At 46.3% G+C, this 20,123-nt stretch overlaps 1 protein-coding gene across 12 annotated transcripts in view; it reads right to left on the bottom strand.

The window, feature by feature from the left end:
* TRERF1 (transcriptional regulating factor 1) overlaps positions 1–20,123 on the bottom strand; it is a 200,568-nt gene that overhangs the window by 111,831 nt on the left and 68,614 nt on the right. For all 12 annotated transcript variants that reach the window (XM_036869644.1, XM_036869646.1, XM_036869643.1 and 9 more), the window contains one exon: positions 7,585–7,667. The gene's annotated coding sequence lies outside the window, so the exon portion shown is untranslated. The remainder of the gene's footprint in view (positions 1–7,584; positions 7,668–20,123) is intronic.

Raw genomic sequence — 20,123 nt, 5'->3', positions numbered from 1 at the left:
ATTTTAATATCTGGTAGGGCTACATATTTTAATATGTAGATATCATATTATCAATATGATATCATAATATCAATAATATCAATAGATCTAATTCCCTTCCCCCCAAAACCATTTTCATAATTCCCCTTGAGGTTCTCATCTACTTATTTTTCCAAACAGACTTAAAACCATCTGGTGAAATTTTTAAAAATCTTGATGGGACTTTGAGAGGAATGGCATTAGACTCATGAACTAATTCCAGAAGTATCCAAATCCTGAATTTTAATCTCACCATTTAGAAATAAGGTCTTTAGTTAATCTCTTTAACTCTTCTTGGTTTACAACTAAGCAATCTGTAGTTAATGATTATTTTATTCTTTTCTTTACAGTATTTATTCTCTAAAGTTACTATTTTTATAACTTTCTGCATTGGCTTTTTGCTTTGATCTCAGTCATACGTACGTTTATGAGGCTCCAATAAAGTATAATGCCAGTGGACTGTATGAACTCAATCTTCCTTATCAGGTTCAGGAATGGTCATTTTATATATTCCTTTTTAAGTGGTTTGTAGAAGTTAGAAGTTGAATTGATTGAATGCACTTTTGAAATTAATGAGATTATTACATATTTTCACTAAAACCATTTAAAATATTTCATTTGATTCATTATGTGAATCAAATGAAAGTATATGTATATGAAGCCATTCCTACATTCCAGGAATATAACCCACTTGGGTATGGTGGAACATTCACATACTCTAGTGTTGAAATCTACTCACTAGAATTTTATCTAATATTTTTACATTCCTAAGCAAAACTGGTATAGAGCCTCCCTTTGGGGACTGGCCAGATTTGTTATCAGGGTCGTGTTTGCTTGAAAGTAGGATCTGGAAGTTTTCCATCTTTTTTCTAAATCCTGGAACACTTTACATAACACAGGAATCACTGGTTCTTTGAAAGGTTAAAAAAAATTTTCAAAGGCCTTTTTATATTTTAAAATATGCCACCTGGCACCTATGTCCATGTGGACATTACCGTGTTTGTATACATGACACTGTAAGATATTGATCTCTAATGGAACGGGGAGTAGTTTTATTGTAATTTACTGCCTTTTCTTCCCCAGCTGAAATGGGAGTAAATGTCCAAGATGATGAAGACCTAGGAAATAACCCATTTTCCCAGGCTTTGTTTGGTTCCAAGAGCCTCCTTTTTAGAGGCCCATCAAGGAAGCTATACAAGGTGGTCAGAGAATATTGAATGCTAAACCATCCAAATTTCATTGAGGCTGACCAAGTTTGGCAACCACAACTTTACCACTGACATATGGAACTAAGAAACCTAAGATCTGAAAAGACAAGGGGATCACCAGTCTACCCCAGGTCACCTTTAGTTCTGTGGTAAAGGTATTCCAAATTTCTAGTCCACAGAACCATCTGTTCCAGCTATAGAGCACTGCATCTCTTCCACAGCAATAAAAGCTTGTAACTCTAAGGCTTTCTCTGCTTACTGCAAGGCTCCTGGACCAAAGACCCTGCAAGCACTTCCAGGGGACCATAAATAAAAGATTTAGCATTGCTATGGGCTGAATGTTTGTCCTCACCCCCCCAAATTCATATGTTAAAGCCCTAGCCCCCAATCTGATGGTATTAGGAGGTGTGGGGCCTTTGGGAGTCAATTAGGTTAAAATGAGTCACAAGGGTGGAACCCCCATGATGGGATTAGTGTCCTTATAAGATGAGGAAGAGACACCAGAGCTTCCTCTCTCCACAAAGAAGAGGTCATGTGAGCACACAAGATGGTGGACACCTACAAGCCAAGAGAAGAGGTCTCAGAATAAAACTTACCTTGCCAGCACCTTGATCTTGGACTTCCTAGCCTCTAGAACCGTGAGAAATAAATTTCTATTATTTAAGCCACCCAGTCTATGGTATTTTGTTATGGCAGCCCAAGCTAAGACAAGAGGGTTGTGGTAATGTCTGCCCAAAAGAACGCTGAGCTGTAGCTATACAGACTGCGTAGCCTGTTGTAGAGTGAGATACACCTTAGGAGAAACAAGTGGTACGGAGTCTGAACCAATTACGATTGAGTGTCTACTAGAACATGCAAGGACGGTGCCGTATGAACATATGTGACAATATAAATAGCACTCAAACAGTGACACTGCCCAGGAGTGAGGCTGTGAACAGGGCAGTAACTGCAGATGTAAGTGTGCACAGAACAGTCTGCTCTTTCTTGACGAAGACACATTTCAGTTCATGTCCACATTCACAGAGGATCCATGAAACGTTAGAGATTGATGAAATGTTAGGATTGTCAATCAAGGTGATGAGTGTTAGGATAGTCTGACAGGAAGACAGGGACCTCAAAACCCTCTTTGGCACTAGGAGTCCATGATTCCATTCAGGATTTCATATATGCAGGCAGTCTTTTTCTCCCCTCAACAAGGGCAGAGATGTTGCTTTCACACCAGTCATGGCCTCACACAGACGCTTAATCCCTGGCTGGAAGGCAAAACATCTTTGTGGCAAAGCCAAGCAGGAATGTGAAGTGAAGCAGAATGAGAAACATTTTGTTGCTGTTTTGGATGCCAGGGGTGGTTCGGTGTATGATTGGGGGGTTTTTTTGTTTTGCTTTAAATTTATTAATTTATTAATTAATTTATTTATGGCTGCATTGGGTCTTCGTTGCTGTGTGCGGGCTTTCTCTAGTTGTGGCGAGCAGGGGCTACTCTTTGTTGCAGTGCATGGGCTTCTCATTGTGGTTGTTTCTCTTGTTGCGGAGCATGGGCTCTAGGTGCACAGGCTTCAGTAGCTGTGGCACGTGGGCTCAGTATTTGTGGCTCGCAGGATCTAGAGCGCAGGTTCAGTAGTTGTGGCGCACGGGCTTAGCTGCTCTGCGGCAGATGGGATCTTCCCAGACCAGGGCTCAAACCCGTGTCCCCTGCATTGGCAGGCGGATTCTTAACCACTGCGCCACCAGGGAAGTCCCTGGTTTGGAGGTTTTTTTTAATGACTTCAAAGGGCATCTTAAGAAGTCATACTCTTTTGGCAGTTCCAAGATGCAACTGCTGCTACAAGTACTAACACTTACCAGCAACTGACTGATGGACACACTGCTTTTCTCAAAAGTACCCTTTCCCTTCTGGGGCTTTTCAGACCCAACTAAGTTTTCTCTGTGTGTGTGTGTGTGTGTGTGTGTGTGTGTGTGTGTGTGTGTGAGTGTGTGCCCATGCACATGCAGAGACGTAGCACACAACTGAAAGCCAAATGAAATTCAACAAATTTACCATTTTTAGGGTTAAATTGTGGAAAAAGAAAAAACTATTGACATGCCTTTTCATTTGAACTATTAAGTTACTGCAAAATTTTCTTCCTACCGGTGGAAAATTAAACTAACAATTCTAAGTTAATGACTTGAGGGTAAACAGTTCCTTCTTTTATAGAATGAATTGGGTTTACGAAGACTTGCGTTTAAGTGAATTTCCCCTGTCCCTTTAAATCAAGAAAAGGCATGACTTCAGCGAATTCCTAGGCTTCATGAGACGCTTCAAAAGAAATACGATTTTTCCCCCTACAGTTGCACATTAACTCCACATCTCCCCAACACCTGTTATGCATAGATGCAGGGAAGCATCCACCCTTAATGTTGTTTTCACAGGTGATATCAGAAAAATAAGAAGAGTGCAATAAATTATTCCTAAAGCTGAACGTTTTCAATGTAAAGATTTTATTCCTTAGACTGTCTCCTTCCTACTATTTTAGGATCAAGATGGTCCTTTCTTTTATAAGAACTGTAGTGATAGATGTTAGGTTTTTAAAAACATCCTTCCTTGGCAAAATAAAAACTTGGTAGCCCTAAGCCAATCCCCCCAATTCTTTTTTTGGTAGTTTCTTGGTCCAGACAAACTACATTTGAGAACCACTTGTCTACAGCACCCTCTGAACCAAGAATTCAGGGTCAGTTGTCCAGTTATCACTAGTTCTCATCTACTTATCACAATTGTGACCAGACAGCCTTGGGGGCAACAAACAACCTACAGAAAATTTAAGTCTAATTTTAGTCAATATTCAGGGGAGAGGGGATGAAAAATTTTATGGTTTATAAATTTGTGGTCTGTAAGTTCCTGGTCACTCTGGAACTTTATCCTCCGTCCACAGGCCCCTCGCTGCACCCTATCCACCCCTTATCCTCAAAGTTATCGCCTCCCAGTTTTGAAATCAGCTTCAGGGTGCTGCGCCCACCTTTGCTCTTCCCACCACTAATCTGGGAACCCCAAATCAAGACACTTCACCCTCCTGGGATTTTGAGAAGTCAGCCTTATGGCACCCAAGGCTTTTGAGAACGATTCACAGCGTTTTGTCAGCTAAAATCCCACTGAAATAAATGCCCAAGGCTAGCTTCTCACTACTGCAGCATCTCACCCAATCCAGGTGATTCTAAAATCCATCCACCCAGAAAAGCCCCACTAAGTGGCTGGCTTGGGAAACCAAAGCTGAGGAGGGTCACTTGCCCCTCCAGAGCTTCCAAACGGAGAACAATGGCAAGAAAATCAGCTAGGATAAGTCATGACAGGCTTTCAACTATTTACAAGACTTTTTCAACCAAGAATACATTAATATGTTACCGTAAAGTTAAAATTCCCTATTTTCCAGGGATTATAACTACTTTTAATTTAAAACTGTGTGCTACTTAAATTTTTCTTTATTTAGGTTTTCCCCAAAATGAATTTTTAAAAAAAAAACCATTCCAGTAAAAAAAAAAATCCATAAACACTAAATATTTTAATATCTTTATTTACCTTGTCTCTAGCTGAGCTAACCAGTGACATATATTTGTTGTGAAGAGTTAATTTCCTAGAATAAACATGCACATAAACATACAAATGTGATAATATTTAGAGTTATATGAAGCTAATAAAGGTAACATTTATTGGGCCAGCCACTGGGCCACTGGGCACTTTACTTGGATTACCCCAGTTAGTCCTTACAACAGACCTATAAAGCAGGTATTATTCTTATTCCCATTTTATAGATGAGGTTAAAAATGAGGAACTTCATTACTGTAATTTAGTCTTCAATAACCCAGAATTTGAGTTCAGTGTTTACTCTGGCTATAGAAAGGTTGAATAAGCATATTAGAAATAAAACAGCATTGTAGAAGGCATAGTTAACCTCCTAGAAGGTCCTACATCGTAAGACATACTGAAAAGCAGATGCTAATTGCAAGTCTTCCAACAGGAACTGTTTGGGAAGGTTCTGTCTGAAACTATGCTATGTTAAAGCACTTTACAATTCAGACTTTCACTAGTTAAGAGTGAGTTTTCTCTCACTGTTACCCCAACAATTAGTCCAAATTCGTAAGGTCTCTATAGATGATACAGTACAGTGGATGTCCACTGTCACTCTCCCCATGTCCATTTCCCTCCTCCCTCAACAGTACCCAGAGCTCTGCTTCCCCCACCCTGGTGCTTTGAGGAAAGCTACACTCCCCAGTGTAGGGATAGGCCAATCAGGAAAATCTCCCATCCCTGCCAATCAACAGAAGGCGTTCACCTGGCCAATGTGATGGGCTAAGGAATGAGCACATGACTCAGTTCAAGCCAATGAAATGCAGGGTTGGTTTGCTGGGGAGGGGCTTCTGGGAAAGACACTTTCTCAGTCTTTTGAAGAGTTACGGCAAGGGATGCTTCTTTCTTTCTGGCCAGAGGGATGTGCAACAATAAGCCCAGGAACTTCTGTGGCCATTCTGCCTCCAGGAGAGAGGCCAGCCTGAGGATGGACTGATACCATGGAAGAGCGGCACAGAGATGGGAAGAAACTGGACTCCTGATGACAAGCTGAGCTGTTATCTCACATGCACCCTGTAGTCTGTCCCATCCCTGCTTTTTGCTAGTACAAGCCACTTAATTAATTCCCTGTGCTGTGGGAGCCCCTTTGAGTTCAGTTTTATGATATTCACAACCCCCAAGTAATCCAAACTGATAAATTGGAAATAAGCACTCATCCAGAGCTTTTTCCTAGCACTTGCTCAGATTTTGCTTGGTCCTGTTTCAAGTGGTTTTGTGTTGTTTTTCTTGAGGAAATATAATGGGCTTTCAAGAAACACTTTCATGAATTAATGAGTGGCCTTGGGCAAGTCACTTGATCTCCTTGGGTCTTTTCAACTATAAGAAGGATGAAGTTTGATTAGAGGGTTTCTGGTGCTCCTTCCAGCCCTCACAGCCAATGGTTCTATGTAGCTGACCCAATACTGCAAAGTTTCACACTCAAACAAACGAAAAACCCTCTTTTGGTCCTAAAGTAGAAACATCCCTTTTAATATATTCCAAGCGACCTGCATCTCTTGGTCGGTCAGATATTTTCCATTTGTGCCCTGATACCCATCCCCGATCTGTCTCCACTCAGCTTGCACCCCTAGAGGTTCTGATCTCTGCACAGCTTCAATATGCTCCCTGCCTCCTGGCTTCTGGCTGAGTATGCCTAATGGGAGGCACCATCAGGAGACGGGAGAACTGACAGGGAATTCAATGAGGATATCCATTTTCTTGGCTCTTTCCCGGCCATGTTGCTGTAGGTTGACTGCCTCCTACCAGAGATAGCCTTTCTGTACAGCTTCTCCTTCCAGTTCTGATAACCAATCTCTCCCTCTTCTTTTCAGGCCCAGGTATGGAACAGCTCCCTGACATTGCTAACCCTGGGATGCTTCAACATCCCGTGCTGGTTTCTCTTAACCCTGCTGATGCCACTATAAGCAGTTCCTTCAGTAGAGACTCTTGGACTACTCCATTTGAGTGAACCATCTGTTTCCTACTGGAACCCCAAGACACAGTGGCTTAAAAATTAAATCAAAATCAGGCACAATAAAAAAGAAACAGAAGCAATCAACTATGAGTCTCACAGAAGAAACAGGAAAAGTGTGGAACTTGCCAAGAAAAAAAACCTGTGCGCACCGAAAGAATCAAATTAGACACCACCACCCTGCTTCCCCACCATCACTAAGAATTTGTGGGAAATAGTCATCTCTTGCTAGACCAGGGTTTAAAACTGAAGAAAAAAAAAAAATTCTGTTTATACACAAACCTATTGACCATCCAGACAGCTTCTGTGTGAGATCTGGCAGAGGAATCATAGCTATGTGCCCATTTTCTAGAGGGACAAACTGAGCCTGGAAAGAGAACACAGGGCTAGAGCTGACAAAAACACTAGAGATGCCCCAGGGCCAGTTCAAAGGCTCCTTGGTCCAGGAATCTGCCTCTGACAGGCTCTGTGGAGTTTCTCAGAGTGGCCTTCTGTACCAATTCTCCAGAGATGTTTAATTCCCACTTCTAGAAGCTACCATCCATGAACATCTTTTGGATCCTTCACTATCTGCAACAACTCTGCAAAGTCAAGAGACAGGATGCCCTCAGCCCCATGCCAAGTGATGGTGAACTCCAATACGTGAAACCACAAGCGCTGACCGTTTCCCGGACACCTATGGGTGTCCAGGCCCAGAGCAGCCGACCTCCCCTCTGTGGGGCATTTTCCACACCATATGGATCAAAGAAACGATTTTATGACCCCTTCATCATAAAGCATTCAAACACCCAGAATGTCGGAGAAGCTACCTGTTTCACGATTAAGAGGCTTAATCTCTCAGGGTCGTCCTGCTTCCGTGTCTTCCTCTTTCAGCATCCTCCAGAGCCGGGGCCTGTAGGGGTGACCCAGAAAGCACATTCAGGATATCTGGCTTCAACATGGGGACAGATCATATCAATCAGGGAGGGACTAGAGAGGCCGCCAAGGATGGAGCCCTGAAGAACCCAGCAGTGGATGGACCTGCCCGGGAGGAGGGCCCTGAAAGGTCCCTGAGGGTGGAGAGGACTTAGGAGAGAAAGACACTCAATTCCAGTCTTCTAGTCACTCAGGCCCCAAACCAGGAGTCATTGTGACTCCCCTGTTTCCTTCACACCCCACGTCCAATCCATCAGCAAATGATGCCAGCTTTATCTGCAAAATGTATCCACCTCCACTGCTACCACTTTGGTCCAAGCAGCTTCTCTCATTAGAATACTGCAATAACCTCCTAGCTGGTCCCCCTACTTCCATCCTTGCCTGTCTATAATCCACGTATCATGCAGGTTGAACTGTGTTATGGGTCAAATTGTGTCTCCCCGCAATTCCTATGTTGAAGTCTTAACCCCAGGACCTCAGAATATGACCTTATTTGGAAATAGGGTTGAAGCTGATGTAATGAACTGTTAAGATGAGCTCACACATCATACACTGAGTAGGGTGGGTCCCTAATCCAATATGACTGGTGTCCTTATAAAAAGGGGAAATTTGGACACAGACACCTACACAGGGAGAGCACCACGTGAAGACTGGACTCATGCTGCCCCAAGCCAAGAAACTACTAGAAGCTAAGAGAGAGCTCTGGAACAGATCCTTCCCTAGCGCCTTCAGAGGGAGCATGGCCCTGCAGACACCTTGGTCTTGGACTTTTGGCCTCCAGAACTGTGAGATGGTAAATTTTTATTGTCTAAGCCGCCCAGTCTGTGGTACTTTTTTATGGCAGCCCTAGAAGACCAAAATACCATGCTCCCCACACCAGCCTAAAAATCACTCTTCTGCTCAAAACATTCCTATAGCATCTTACATCTCTCAGAGTAAAAGACAAAGTCCTTGAAATGTCCTACACGGCTCCATGACCTGCCCCAGCCTCTTCTCTGACCTCTTCTCCTACTCTGCCCTTCTTCAATTTCCTCCAGCCACAATGGCTTCCTCAAGCATCCCAAGCAGGCTCCTGCCTCAGGGCCTTTGCACATGCTCTTCCCTCTGCCTGGAACACTGTTCCACTAGGCTTCCTTCACTTCCTTCAGGTTTCTGTGATAATGTCACCTTCTCAGTGAGACCCTCCTGACAACCCCAGCACCCTTTCCATCCTCCTTCCCTGTTGTATTTTTCTTTGTAGTACTCATCACCACCTGACTTTTGTTTATATTTTTATCCCTCTTTCCTCACACTACACTAGAAACTCCCTGAAAGCAGGGACATGGAATTATGGTATGCCCCAGAGCAGAGCACATAGTAGGTGCTTAAGTAATAGTAGCTGAGAGATTTATTTGTGGACTGAAAGAAGCCAAGAGAAAAGAGAGTTGCAAGAAGGAGGAAGTTGTCCACGGTGTCAAAAGTAGCAAAGGGTCCAGAAAGATAAGGACCGAAGTGTCCGTTGGGTGTGGTAATATGGAGGCCACAGGTGACCTGAGAGGGGACAGCTCGTATGGAAGCAGGAGCCCCTCACAGCAAACCCACCAGGTCCCTCCCCTGCGCCAGTCACACCTCCCATGGGCAGAAGCCAACCTGAGCGGGCTGCCTCAGCGAAGGAGCAAAACCCGAGGGCAGATTCTTTCCAGGCGTCTTGTGAGGGAAGGAGAAAAGGGAATGAGAAAAAGAGGGGGTGAAGGTTTGAGGAAAGACTACAGCAGAATGACTGGAGCGGTTGAGGTCCCAGGAGCTGCACGGGCACCCGGGTGCAGCAGGAAGGTTCCCTCTGGCCAGGAAGAGGAGGAGGGGTGTGTCCTCCTCTGAGGGGAAGGAAACCAAGCTGGGATGAGCCCAGATGGGGATAACTGCACGAGGCGGGGAGGCGAGAACCTGAGTGAGCTCGCTGCTGAGCGAGGGGACCTTGTCAGTAATCAGTGACGGCAGGAGGTCTCCTGAGTGACGAAGGGAAGACAGGGAGGGGGGCTGGATGGAGTGGGGACCATGGGGAACATCCTGCAGGGTCAGCCCTGAAACCGAGTACCTCCTCAAATTCTGTGCCCCACGTACCTCCCTCGCCTTGTGAAGTGCCAACCCTGACGGGAGAGCGAGCCAGCCGCCGGCCAGCATCACTGAGGGCCCAGCTGAAATGAGAGGCCGTGGGCTCAGACACACACAATCCACGTGGCTATGGGTTTCTGGGACAGGCCCTTGGCAGCACGGATTTAGGAGAAGGGTCTTCCTCCAACTGAAGAATTCCGCGACCCCAAACAGCTCCATCCCTTTTTTGTCAGGGCTGCATCACTCACCCAGGCCCCCAGATTCAGCCCTTTGAGCCCCTCTGAGTCCTCACTCTCCACTCCCCTAATTCCTCCCAGTCAGTCACAAATCCTGCCTATTACACTTGTGTGCTGGGTGCGACCCAAGTTAAAATCCTCACACACCAGTCCTGTGAGGTGTTCTGAGTGTCTATTTACAGTTGATGAAACTGAGGTTTGATGAAGTCACCTGCTCAAGGTCACACAGGTAGCAAGTGGCAGAGCTGGGGTTTGAAATCTTCCATCTCTCTTTCCTCTTGTCCATATTCATGCCACCACCCTGGTCCAAGGCCTCAACGTTTCATTCCCAAAATTCAATGTGATAAATGTCTTCTAACTCACCTCCCAGCATTCCCCTGTTACAGGGCATACATCCAAATGAAGCTTCTTACAACACTGTTTTGTTTTCATGTTCCAATAAAACTTTATTTACAAAAATAGGCACCAGGCCATAGTTGGCCTGTAAGTCATAGTTTTCCAACCACTGATTTATAGTCTTCATGGAATCACGAAAAATTTTGTCCATTATTTGTTCAAATATTTTTCCCTCTCCCCTTCCCCTCCCACTGGGACTTCAATCACACATACGTTAGACCACTTAATACTGTCCCACAAGTTGTCAATGCTATGTTTTTGTTTTAAATATCTCTGTGCTTCTTTTTGGATAGTTTCTGTTGCTATGTCTTCAAGTTGGCGTCTAATCTGCTTTAATCTCATGCAGTGTGTTTTTTATTTCGAATGTTATATCTTTCAGCTCTAAACGTTCCATTGGAATCTTCTACTTCTCTCCTCTTTTACGATCTCCTCTCCTTGTTGAACATGTGGAGTGTATTTATAATAGTTCACAGCACTGTTTTTACCTATCCCCGTCCCATGCAATTGGAAGGGCTCCTTCTTCGATCTTGCTTCCCACACGCACACTCCACTGCACCCCATCCAGGATGCTCCTCCCCTTTCCATGCACCCCTCAAGGCCCCAATGCCAGGACATTCCTCCCCACCCCATCTCCATAGCTCCACCCCTCTGAGCGCCCTGCTCACGCCCCAGCTTGCTGAGCAATCCCTGCTCTTCTGAGTTCACTGCACTTAGCTTCTCTTGGCAACTGTTCCATTTGCTAAGTTTCCGTGTAGATGGCACACCCCTTGAAGGTAATTAATATATGCGTTGAATGCTTGGAATTGCCCACTGCTCAACACAGAGTCTACAATGGTAAATGTTACTTGATCTACAAAACAATTCTGATGAAACACAGATGATATACTTCTAGAAGTTTTTCAGAAAATACAAAAGAACTGGGATGGTAACTGGAAGGGACACAGGGCCTTCTTGAAGTTTTGGAAGTGTAACTATTCTTCCTTTGCAGGAGCACCCAGAGTCTGACACCCTACAACAGTCACCCTAATAAGAGGGAGGGTGGCTGGATGTAGCTCTCCCCTCCTTCCTGCTCCTACATACTCAAGGTCTTGGGAACCCTCCTTAGGTACATGCTTTCACACACAGATATCCTATCTTCCTCCCTCTTCAAGGGAAGAGCTTAAAATGTGAGCAGTCCAAATCTGGCTGAGTGGAGTTCATGGTGACTAGCAGAATGGCAGAAGGAAGAGAAAGGATACTCCATTTCTGGGAAACTGGGAGTTGGCTCTAATCTACTTTGACTGTCAGCCAGGGACCATACAATTCTGGGATTCTTGGGGTCACAGAAGGAGGATGGTTGAGAATGGTGAAAGTCAACAAGGCACTCAAGGGTCATCAAATCACACCCCATGCAGATAGAATGGGCAGCACCTGAATAACAAGGGTCTGGGAGGAATCTGTGGAGGGGAAGGTGATGCTTGCCCACCAGATGCCCAATAAGAAATCAAGATCTCCCCCAAACCAGTGGAACCAAAGGCACAGTGTGGTCCTTGTGACACAGTGGAAATACCAAGAGCTCTGGAGTCAAGCCTGGGATCACATCCTGACCTCATCACCCAGTGGCTGTCCAAACTTAGGCTGGTCACTTCCCCTCTCTGAGCCTGGCTCTGCATGAGCTAATGCGAGGCCTAAATAAAACAAGAAATGTAGGAAAACATCCAGCGCAGTGCCTGGCATTATATAAGGGGCCCAGTAAGCGTGGCTCCCCTCCCTCCTTCAGATCTCACGACTCTCAACCCTCCCTAAGGGGAACAAGTGCAGAAGCTACAGAGCATTTCCCAGGGGGAAGGTCTGCAAAGAAGGATGGCCAAAGTCAGCTAAAGGGAGGAGGACAAAAGGGCCACCCCATGGCCACGAAGAGAGAAGCACTGGACCTCTGTAAATGCCAGGGTTTCAAAACACACAAAGCTTCGAGCCTCAGACCAGACCCAAACAGGAAGTTTGTGACAAACTTAGAAAACATGCAGGCACAACTGCAGGAGGCTGACACCACTCAGAAAAGATGAAAATGAGCACTCCTGGGGGCGGAAGGCAGCGTGGAATAAAGGGAGTGTGCTTGGCCGACATTCCAAACACATACAACTGCTCCCGGTGTCGGGAGCACCTGCCCTGTGCTCCTCTCCTCACCCCAAGCACGTGGGCCGATCCCATGTGGCTGCCCTGGTTTTCTGGTTTCCACATGGAGCCTGTCAGCACCTCCCCACTCTCTGTCCCTCCCCTCCCTCCCCAGGCATCAAGGGCAGCGGACGTTTTGAACAGCTCTCAGGGGCCTGGGGGACTCAGGTGTGTGAGATCATTTTTCAGCTGGGAGCACTTAGCACAGAAAGAGGCAGTGATGTGCGGAGATCCCACAGGGCTCTCGACCAATGTCTTGTTGAACCCAGTGTATGTTTCACGAGGCCCCCTGGCGCTCCACAATGGGGTCTCCAGGCTGCCATGTTTTCTCCTCTGAAATCCTGCCTGGGACTAACATTTTCATTTGTACTGTTCACACTGCTATGGGGCACCATAACCTCAGTTCACTTACTTGTAATGGCAGGGAAATACAGACACGCCTGACCTCCATGATTTGTGTCCCCAACTGGAGTGAAAACTAGAAGGTTCCTTCCCCTTTGTTCTTAATCTCCTAGCACGTGTGGACTGAGCCTTGATACCAGGCTGTATGTTTGGTGGGTGTGCTCCAGAAAATACTTGGTAAATTAATAAACAATATCAATGCCATTTCTACTACCCCACCCCCCACCAGACTGTGTCCCACTGGTCCTGATCCACCCTCTGCAGGCGGGTCCCTGGTTCCACCCCTCCCAGGTGAACCGCCCAACTGTAAACTCAGTCCCCTGATTATCAGCCTCAGTGCCCGCCCCTCCTCGGCACCTCCGGCAGTGGTTTCCCCACCTCCCCAAGTTAGGTTCCTTTTTAAAAAAATGACTCATTTAGGAAGAGACAAAACCCAAAACTTCAATAGTGAAGATAAAACAGCACTGAGTCTCTTTAAACACCTCCTACTCCATGTAGAATTTAGATCCGATAAAGACTCCCTAAACTGGACTGCCTAATTTGGAACTTTACAGTATACCCAATTCTTCTAGCAAAAAACATTTCCAGTAACGTCTTCTCTCTGAACTTTTCAGGGTCTTCCTTAAGAATGCAGGTGGCCTCAGGCCTGTAGTCAGTACCTTTTTTAAAATGTGGGAATGAGAAATTAAAGTCCACACTTGCAAGTCCTGGGTCAAAAATTAATTATTTCATGTTTTACTACATTTATGATTCTGACTTACTGGACGAAGGACATTGACATTATACCATTGGCCTAATGAGAATTATGGGGAGTTTTTTTTTTTTTTTGTAAAATGTAAAATTTCTTCATATGTAAGAAGTTTACAACATTTTGTGCACGGTATTTGAAAGGAACAAAACTGTATGATATAATACATAGAATCATAACATTTTAGGGCTCAAATGTGCAAATAGGATGATCCTAATCCAGGGGTTCTCAACGTTGGCTGCATTAAAAAATTCCCAGGCTCCACCCCCAGAGATTTGGATACATTTGGATTGTAGTGGGGTTCTGACGTTGGTTTCTTTCTTTCTTTTTTTTTTGTAAGTTTCCTGGTGATTTTAATGTGCATTCAGGGTTGAGGACCACTGATCTACTGCAGATAAGAAAACGGGGAGGTCTAAAGAAATTAAGGTGCAGCCCAAGACCACACAGCCAGACACAAAACCAGAACCAAATGTGACATTTACAACTCCCCGTCCAGATCAGCAGTCTCGTTCAGATTTTCAATATTCACTGAATTGTTAAAAGCGTTTTTTTTTAACTTGGAGGACCAACACAGAGTTGCCGACTTTTTGTTGTGTCAAGCAAGGGTATTTTTATAAATATCTATCAATTACTGTCACTGCTTCCTGTCAAGTCTCATGTTCATGTGCACACCTGCCACCCTCTCCACCCCAACCCCGCCTAGGAGGTAAGATTGGACCATATCTGGCCCCTGCCCACAGTCTCACTCACCTCTACTCACCCTGCCCCTCACCAACATCCACAGGACAAATCCAAACAAAACCCAGGCCTCCAAAATTCTCCATCTCCCCCTTTCCTGAACCTCTACAATACCGATTTCTGAAAGTCCCTTCCCTGACCACAAACTACTTCCTAGTCCCTCCAAATCCACCCTTGGCCTTTCTCCTGACCAACACATGACACCTTATATTTGTACAAGTCACAGCATCCAATATTTACAATTTGTTCTTCCACACACATGATCCCTTCCAAATTTCTCCCTAATCAAGGATGTACAGGAAACTTTTTTAAAATTGGAGTATAGTTGTTGTACAATATTATATAAGTTACAGGTGTGCAATATAGTGATTCACAATTTTTAAAGGTTATACTCCATTTATAGTTATTATAAAATATTGGCTATAACCCCTGTGTTGTACAATATATCCTTGCAGCTTATTTTATACCTAGTAGTTTGTACCTCTTACTCCCCTACCCCTATCTTGCCCATCTCACCTTCCTTCTCCTCACTGGTAACCACTAGTTTGTTATCTGTACATCTGCTTCCTTTTTGTTATATTCACTAGCTTGTTATATTTTTTTAGATTCCACATATAAGTGATATCACACAGTATTTGTCTTTGTCTGACTTGCTTCACTGAGCATAATGCCTTCCAAGATTTACTGGAAACTTTTAAAGAGGGCTACCTCTGAGGAGTAGAATTAGGGGATGGGGTGGGGAGGCGGGAAGGAGGGGTTCTCTTTATACCCTTCAGTTTGAGTTTTGGGCAAGCATATATTTTTTAAATGGGACAAAAATCACACATACAGGGACGTCCCTGGTGGCACAGTGGTTAAGAATCCGCCTGCCAATGCAGGGGACACGGGTTTGATCCCTGGTCCGGGAAGATGTCACATGCCACAGAGCAACTAAGCCCGTGTGCCACAACTACTGAGCCCACACGCCGCAACTACTGAAGCCCGTGTGCCTAGAGCCCGTGCTCCACAATAAGAGAAGCCACCGCAATGAGAAGCCCACGCACCGCAACGAAGAGCAGCCCCCGCTCGTCACAACTAGACAGAAAGCCTGCGCACAGCAACGAAGACCCAGCTCAGCCAAAAATAAATAAATCAAAAAAAAATTACACATACATACACACACATAATAAAACAAAGCAGGTTACAAAATACACCTACGGTTTGTTTCCACTTTGTAAAATACAGAAAATCGTTGGGGAAGTCTCCATACCCAAGTTTTCAATGTAAATGATATCTAGGTGGTGGGATTACGGGTGAGGTTAATTTCACTTCCCTTTCCTCTTTGCTTATCTTTATTATGTTTTATTTATGAAATAAAGGAATAATGAAAGTTTAAAACCTGAACCAAAGCATTATCTGATCTCTGAAACATACACAGTATCAGGAAGCCAAGGCACCAGGGCAGGCAGGACACAGTCTGGTGTGTAGAAACATCTCCTTTTTTGTAAAATGCAAGATTTCTCCCCAGTCAGGCAGGCCCTGGCTTCTACAGCCTGCCTAAGGGTCGAATCTACCACTACAACTGACCTTAGCCACACCCAGGCCCTGGCAGTTCCCAGGAATAGATGTAGAAAAGATGCCCTAGCACAGCGGTCAAGTCCCTTATGGGACCCATCTGGCCTCCTCAGCTTCACCTCTTCTTACTCCCCGAGTTTTAGCCACATGGAGCAGTTGTCCTCTCCCGAGTGTCTCCTCTGGTCCCCCCTGCCTCTAAGTTTCTACCCAGGCTGTGTCACCCACCCCTACTTGTTTCCTTCCTGAGTCTCTGCCAAGGCAAGCAGCCACGCCTACTCCAAGTAACATTCAGACCCACAAGTTGAAGATCAGGAGCCCAGAAACTCTTGCAATGGAGCATAAACTGTGGAATTCTCCACAGTCCCCACTGCTCCCCAAGCCTAACAAGGCAAAGCAGAGGGGTGAGAGCGTCTTCCAGGCAGCAAGAACCACAAGCTCAAAGGCCCGGGGCTCGCAGGGTGTGTGATGAGTTCGGGGGAGGAAAAGGCACTTGGGATGTCTGGAGCATCTCCTAGCACATCCAAGGCTCAGCAGAAAGAAAAATCCAAAGACACTTAGCAAAATTTACAAGGGCCAGCACAGAGAGGCCCAAAAGGGAAGGGTTCTCAGCCTCTCATCTGCTACTCATCCTTCCAACTGCTTCCCCACAATTCACAATTGAAAGCCCTTCCAGTGTCTAGTTGGGTCGAGGCCAATAGGAGTGGGTGGAAAAATAGGAATAGAGAAAAAAGAAATGAGATTAAGCAACACCACACTGAGAGAGGCTGAGGTCCTCCCTGTGCAACACCAAGTGGCCTTGGGTGATGCTTGAGGGGGGGCGGGGACACGGTGCATAGCCCTGTCCTTGATGTCAGCCCCAAAGGTGAAGGACGTTTGCCAATTATCCAAACTTCCGGGACCCTCCAGAGACATTTCAAAAGAACTGTGAGACTTCAAAACTGCCGAGACACAGACTGGCCGTGCTCCACTCCGATGCCTCTGTGGCCTGCGTGAGGCCTTTGGGGAAGTCCTCCAGGAGGCCATTGGACTAGCATCAACTCCTGTCCTGTAAGAAGGAAGCCTGTGACAATTCTTTTTTCTTTTTTTTAAATTTATTTATTTTATTTATTTATTTTTGGCTGTGTTGGGTCTTCGTTGCTGTGTGCGGGCTTTCTCTAGCTGCGGCGAGCGGAGGCTACTCTTCGTTGCAGTGCGTGGGCTTCTCATTGTGGTGGCTTCTCTTGTTGTGGAGCACGGCCTCTAGGCGCGCAGGCTTCAGTAGTTGTGGCGCGTGGGCTCGGTAGTTGTTGCTCGCGGGGCTTAGTTGCTCCGCGGCACGTGGGATCTTCCCGGACCCGGGCTGGAACCCGTGTCCCCTGCATTGGCAGGCGGATTCTCTTTTTTTTTTTTAACATCTTTATTGGAGGATAATTGCTTTACAATGGTGTGCTAGTTTCTGCTTTATAACAAAGTGAATCAATTATACATATACATATATCCCCGTATCTCTTCCCTCTTGCATCTCCCTCCCTCCCACCCTCTGGCAGGCTGATTCTTGACCACTGTGGCACCAGGGAAGCCCGCCTGCGACAATTCTGGCTCCTCACACGTCCACCTCCATTGGGCTCGACCACCCGGCTGATGGCGCGTGCATCTGACCGGGGGAGATATATAGCTCTGTGAAAGCACCGTGCTGTTTCAGGCAGGGCTACATGCCCATCATCTCTCCTGCAGACACTCAACGAGACCATATGCTCCTGTGACTTCATCTCCAGCTTACTCTCTTTCCTTTTAAAAAACCCTCCCTATTGGCTCTCAGTGGGCATTTACTAACCAAGTAGAAAACCAATCCTCCAATCCATCATCTCCTATCACGTGGCCCCTCTCCCAGGGCTACAGCCCTCCGTGGGCTCCACGGCAGCTCCCTCTGAAGAAGTTCCCTCAGGCTCTGGAGTGGTAACGGCATCTCCCCTATGTTGTTGGTCCATAGGCACCATTGCTGTTGGTTCCCTGAACCCTGGAATAATTACTGAAGTCTCTTCGATTAAAACTTTGGAGTGAGGGAAGAGTTCCAAGAAAACTCAGGACCTAAGATCTGTATGGAAGAAAGTTGGAGTCTTCGTGGAGACTGAGGAGATGTACACACTCAGAACAGCCGATAACACACCCTGAGGGCATGGTGGGCAGTTCCCTGCCACTGCCTGCGACGGGGAGGCATGGGGGCTGGAATGGCTGGAGAAGGGCTCACGGAGGAAGTGAGATCTGAGGTGGGTCTCGAAAATGGATTCATTTGGGTCAAGTGCAGAGGAAGTGGGAAGACCATCCCAGGCAGTGGGACCAGCACACGCGTGGCACTGACCACAGGGTGGGTAGGGCCCCGCTGCGGAGGAAGGAGAATCAGAGGCAGTGGGGGGTACATGTATGCATTCAGGACTCAGACAGAATCACTCTGAGCCCACCTGCGCCTCTTGTTAGCTGTGCGACAGGGCAACTTACTAACTCTCAGTACTGGGATGAAGATAAGGATAATACCGGTACCTACCTGCTGGGGCTATTGTGAAGACTAAACTAGAGGATGCACGGAAAATGCTTAGGATGCTGGGTGCCTGCCGTCAATGAATGTTATCTGTCACTCTTGCTACAGTCAAAACTACCCAGTGCCCATCCTGCTGATGCAGACAGCATACTTTCTTCTTTAACCTAAGAGATGCAAGAGCCAGCAGGGCACTGGAATGCCCAGGCGGCCAGGGGGTGGTGGGTATTCTCAACCACACACACACACACACACACACACACACACACACACACAGAGGCACACACAGTTCTCTGCCCTTATTGGACCACCTACTGTAGCAACTGGGCTCCCTAAGCTTCCAGCTGGAGTGGGCAAAGCATTTATTCCCCTCTTCCTTCTGTTTCACCACAATTTGGCGGCAGTTGTGTCCCTTCAGCATCATGGCTATTGTCAGGGGCCCCATCTCCCCAACTCTGGAGCTCCGCCCTCCTGACTAAGGGGAGGGAACAGCTTCCCACTGTTGCCAACCCCAGCGGTGCCTCCCTTTGGTTTCCCTAACCCTGACCACACTTCTCTAAATACCTCCCCCTCACTAAAGTGTCCCCAATAAACCCTTTGCATGTGCCAGCCACCTCATGCTGGCACCCTAACGGACAGAGCCAAGGCCGCATCCATCCACCACATGCACGGGGTGGAAAGGGCAGCCCTGTCTTACTCTCACTCCCTTCCTCCTCTCAGAGGCAGGACGTGAATGGCAGTGTTTAAGACAGAAGCACCAATGCGTTTTTCCTATGAGCGATCATTTGGGACTTTAACATCCCTAGGAATCCGGGGAAAACCCAAGAGGCTCAGGGAAAAGCAACTCTCCCAGCCTAGGCAGGGCATATTCAAAAGCCCTGTGCTCCTCCAAATCCACACCCAACGGAGCTCCAACCAAATGGCAGAATCTAGATGAGTGCCTGGCACACAGTAGACATGATAAATATTTGTTCGTGCAGGTCCTTCCAGCTAAGGATGGAAGCCTGAAATCCAAGAGATCTTTCAGGAAAGGATACTCCATGGAAGCAGCTCCTCCACCGGTGGCTCCTGAGATGCCCTGAGCTCATGACGTGAGGCTCTGAGGTGCCCCCATCTCCAGCCCTTCGTATCACAAATGCTCTTTTCTTGTCTCTCATCAATTCATTCCTGAGGCTTATAATTTCCTCAGCACCTCCCTCTCTGACTTCATTGTTCCCCATTTCCCTACAGGGCCAAACACAGTCTCGGTTTAGTGAAATCCAGAAGCATTTATTAAGTGCTTACTGTATACAAGTACCGTATCAGGCACTGAAGATCCAAATATGATTAAGATAAAGGTCTCAGGAATCCAAGAGCCGCAGAAAATACGAAGGAAGAGGGCTTAACACTGACTAAAGGGGATTCTAAGAAAGATTGAATTGGACCACATTAGGTCTTGGAGGACGGGTCTGTGACCGTAGGGAAGGCGGGGGAAGGCAGCAAGAGATGTAAAGAGGGAAGTGGGGGGTGGAGGAGCACTGGGTAAGGACAAGTAGTGCTGAACTGTCAGGGACAAGAGCAGAAAAGAGCCAGGCAAAGGGTCTGTCTCAAATCGGGCCCACC

The sequence above is a fragment of the Balaenoptera musculus genome, chromosome 11 (genome assembly GCF_009873245.2).
Source record: "Balaenoptera musculus isolate JJ_BM4_2016_0621 chromosome 11, mBalMus1.pri.v3, whole genome shotgun sequence".
Taxonomy (NCBI): domain Eukaryota; kingdom Metazoa; phylum Chordata; class Mammalia; order Artiodactyla; family Balaenopteridae; genus Balaenoptera; species Balaenoptera musculus.
Note: the sequence above shows the minus strand (reverse complement) of the source record. Positions and strands in the feature narration are given on the sequence as shown.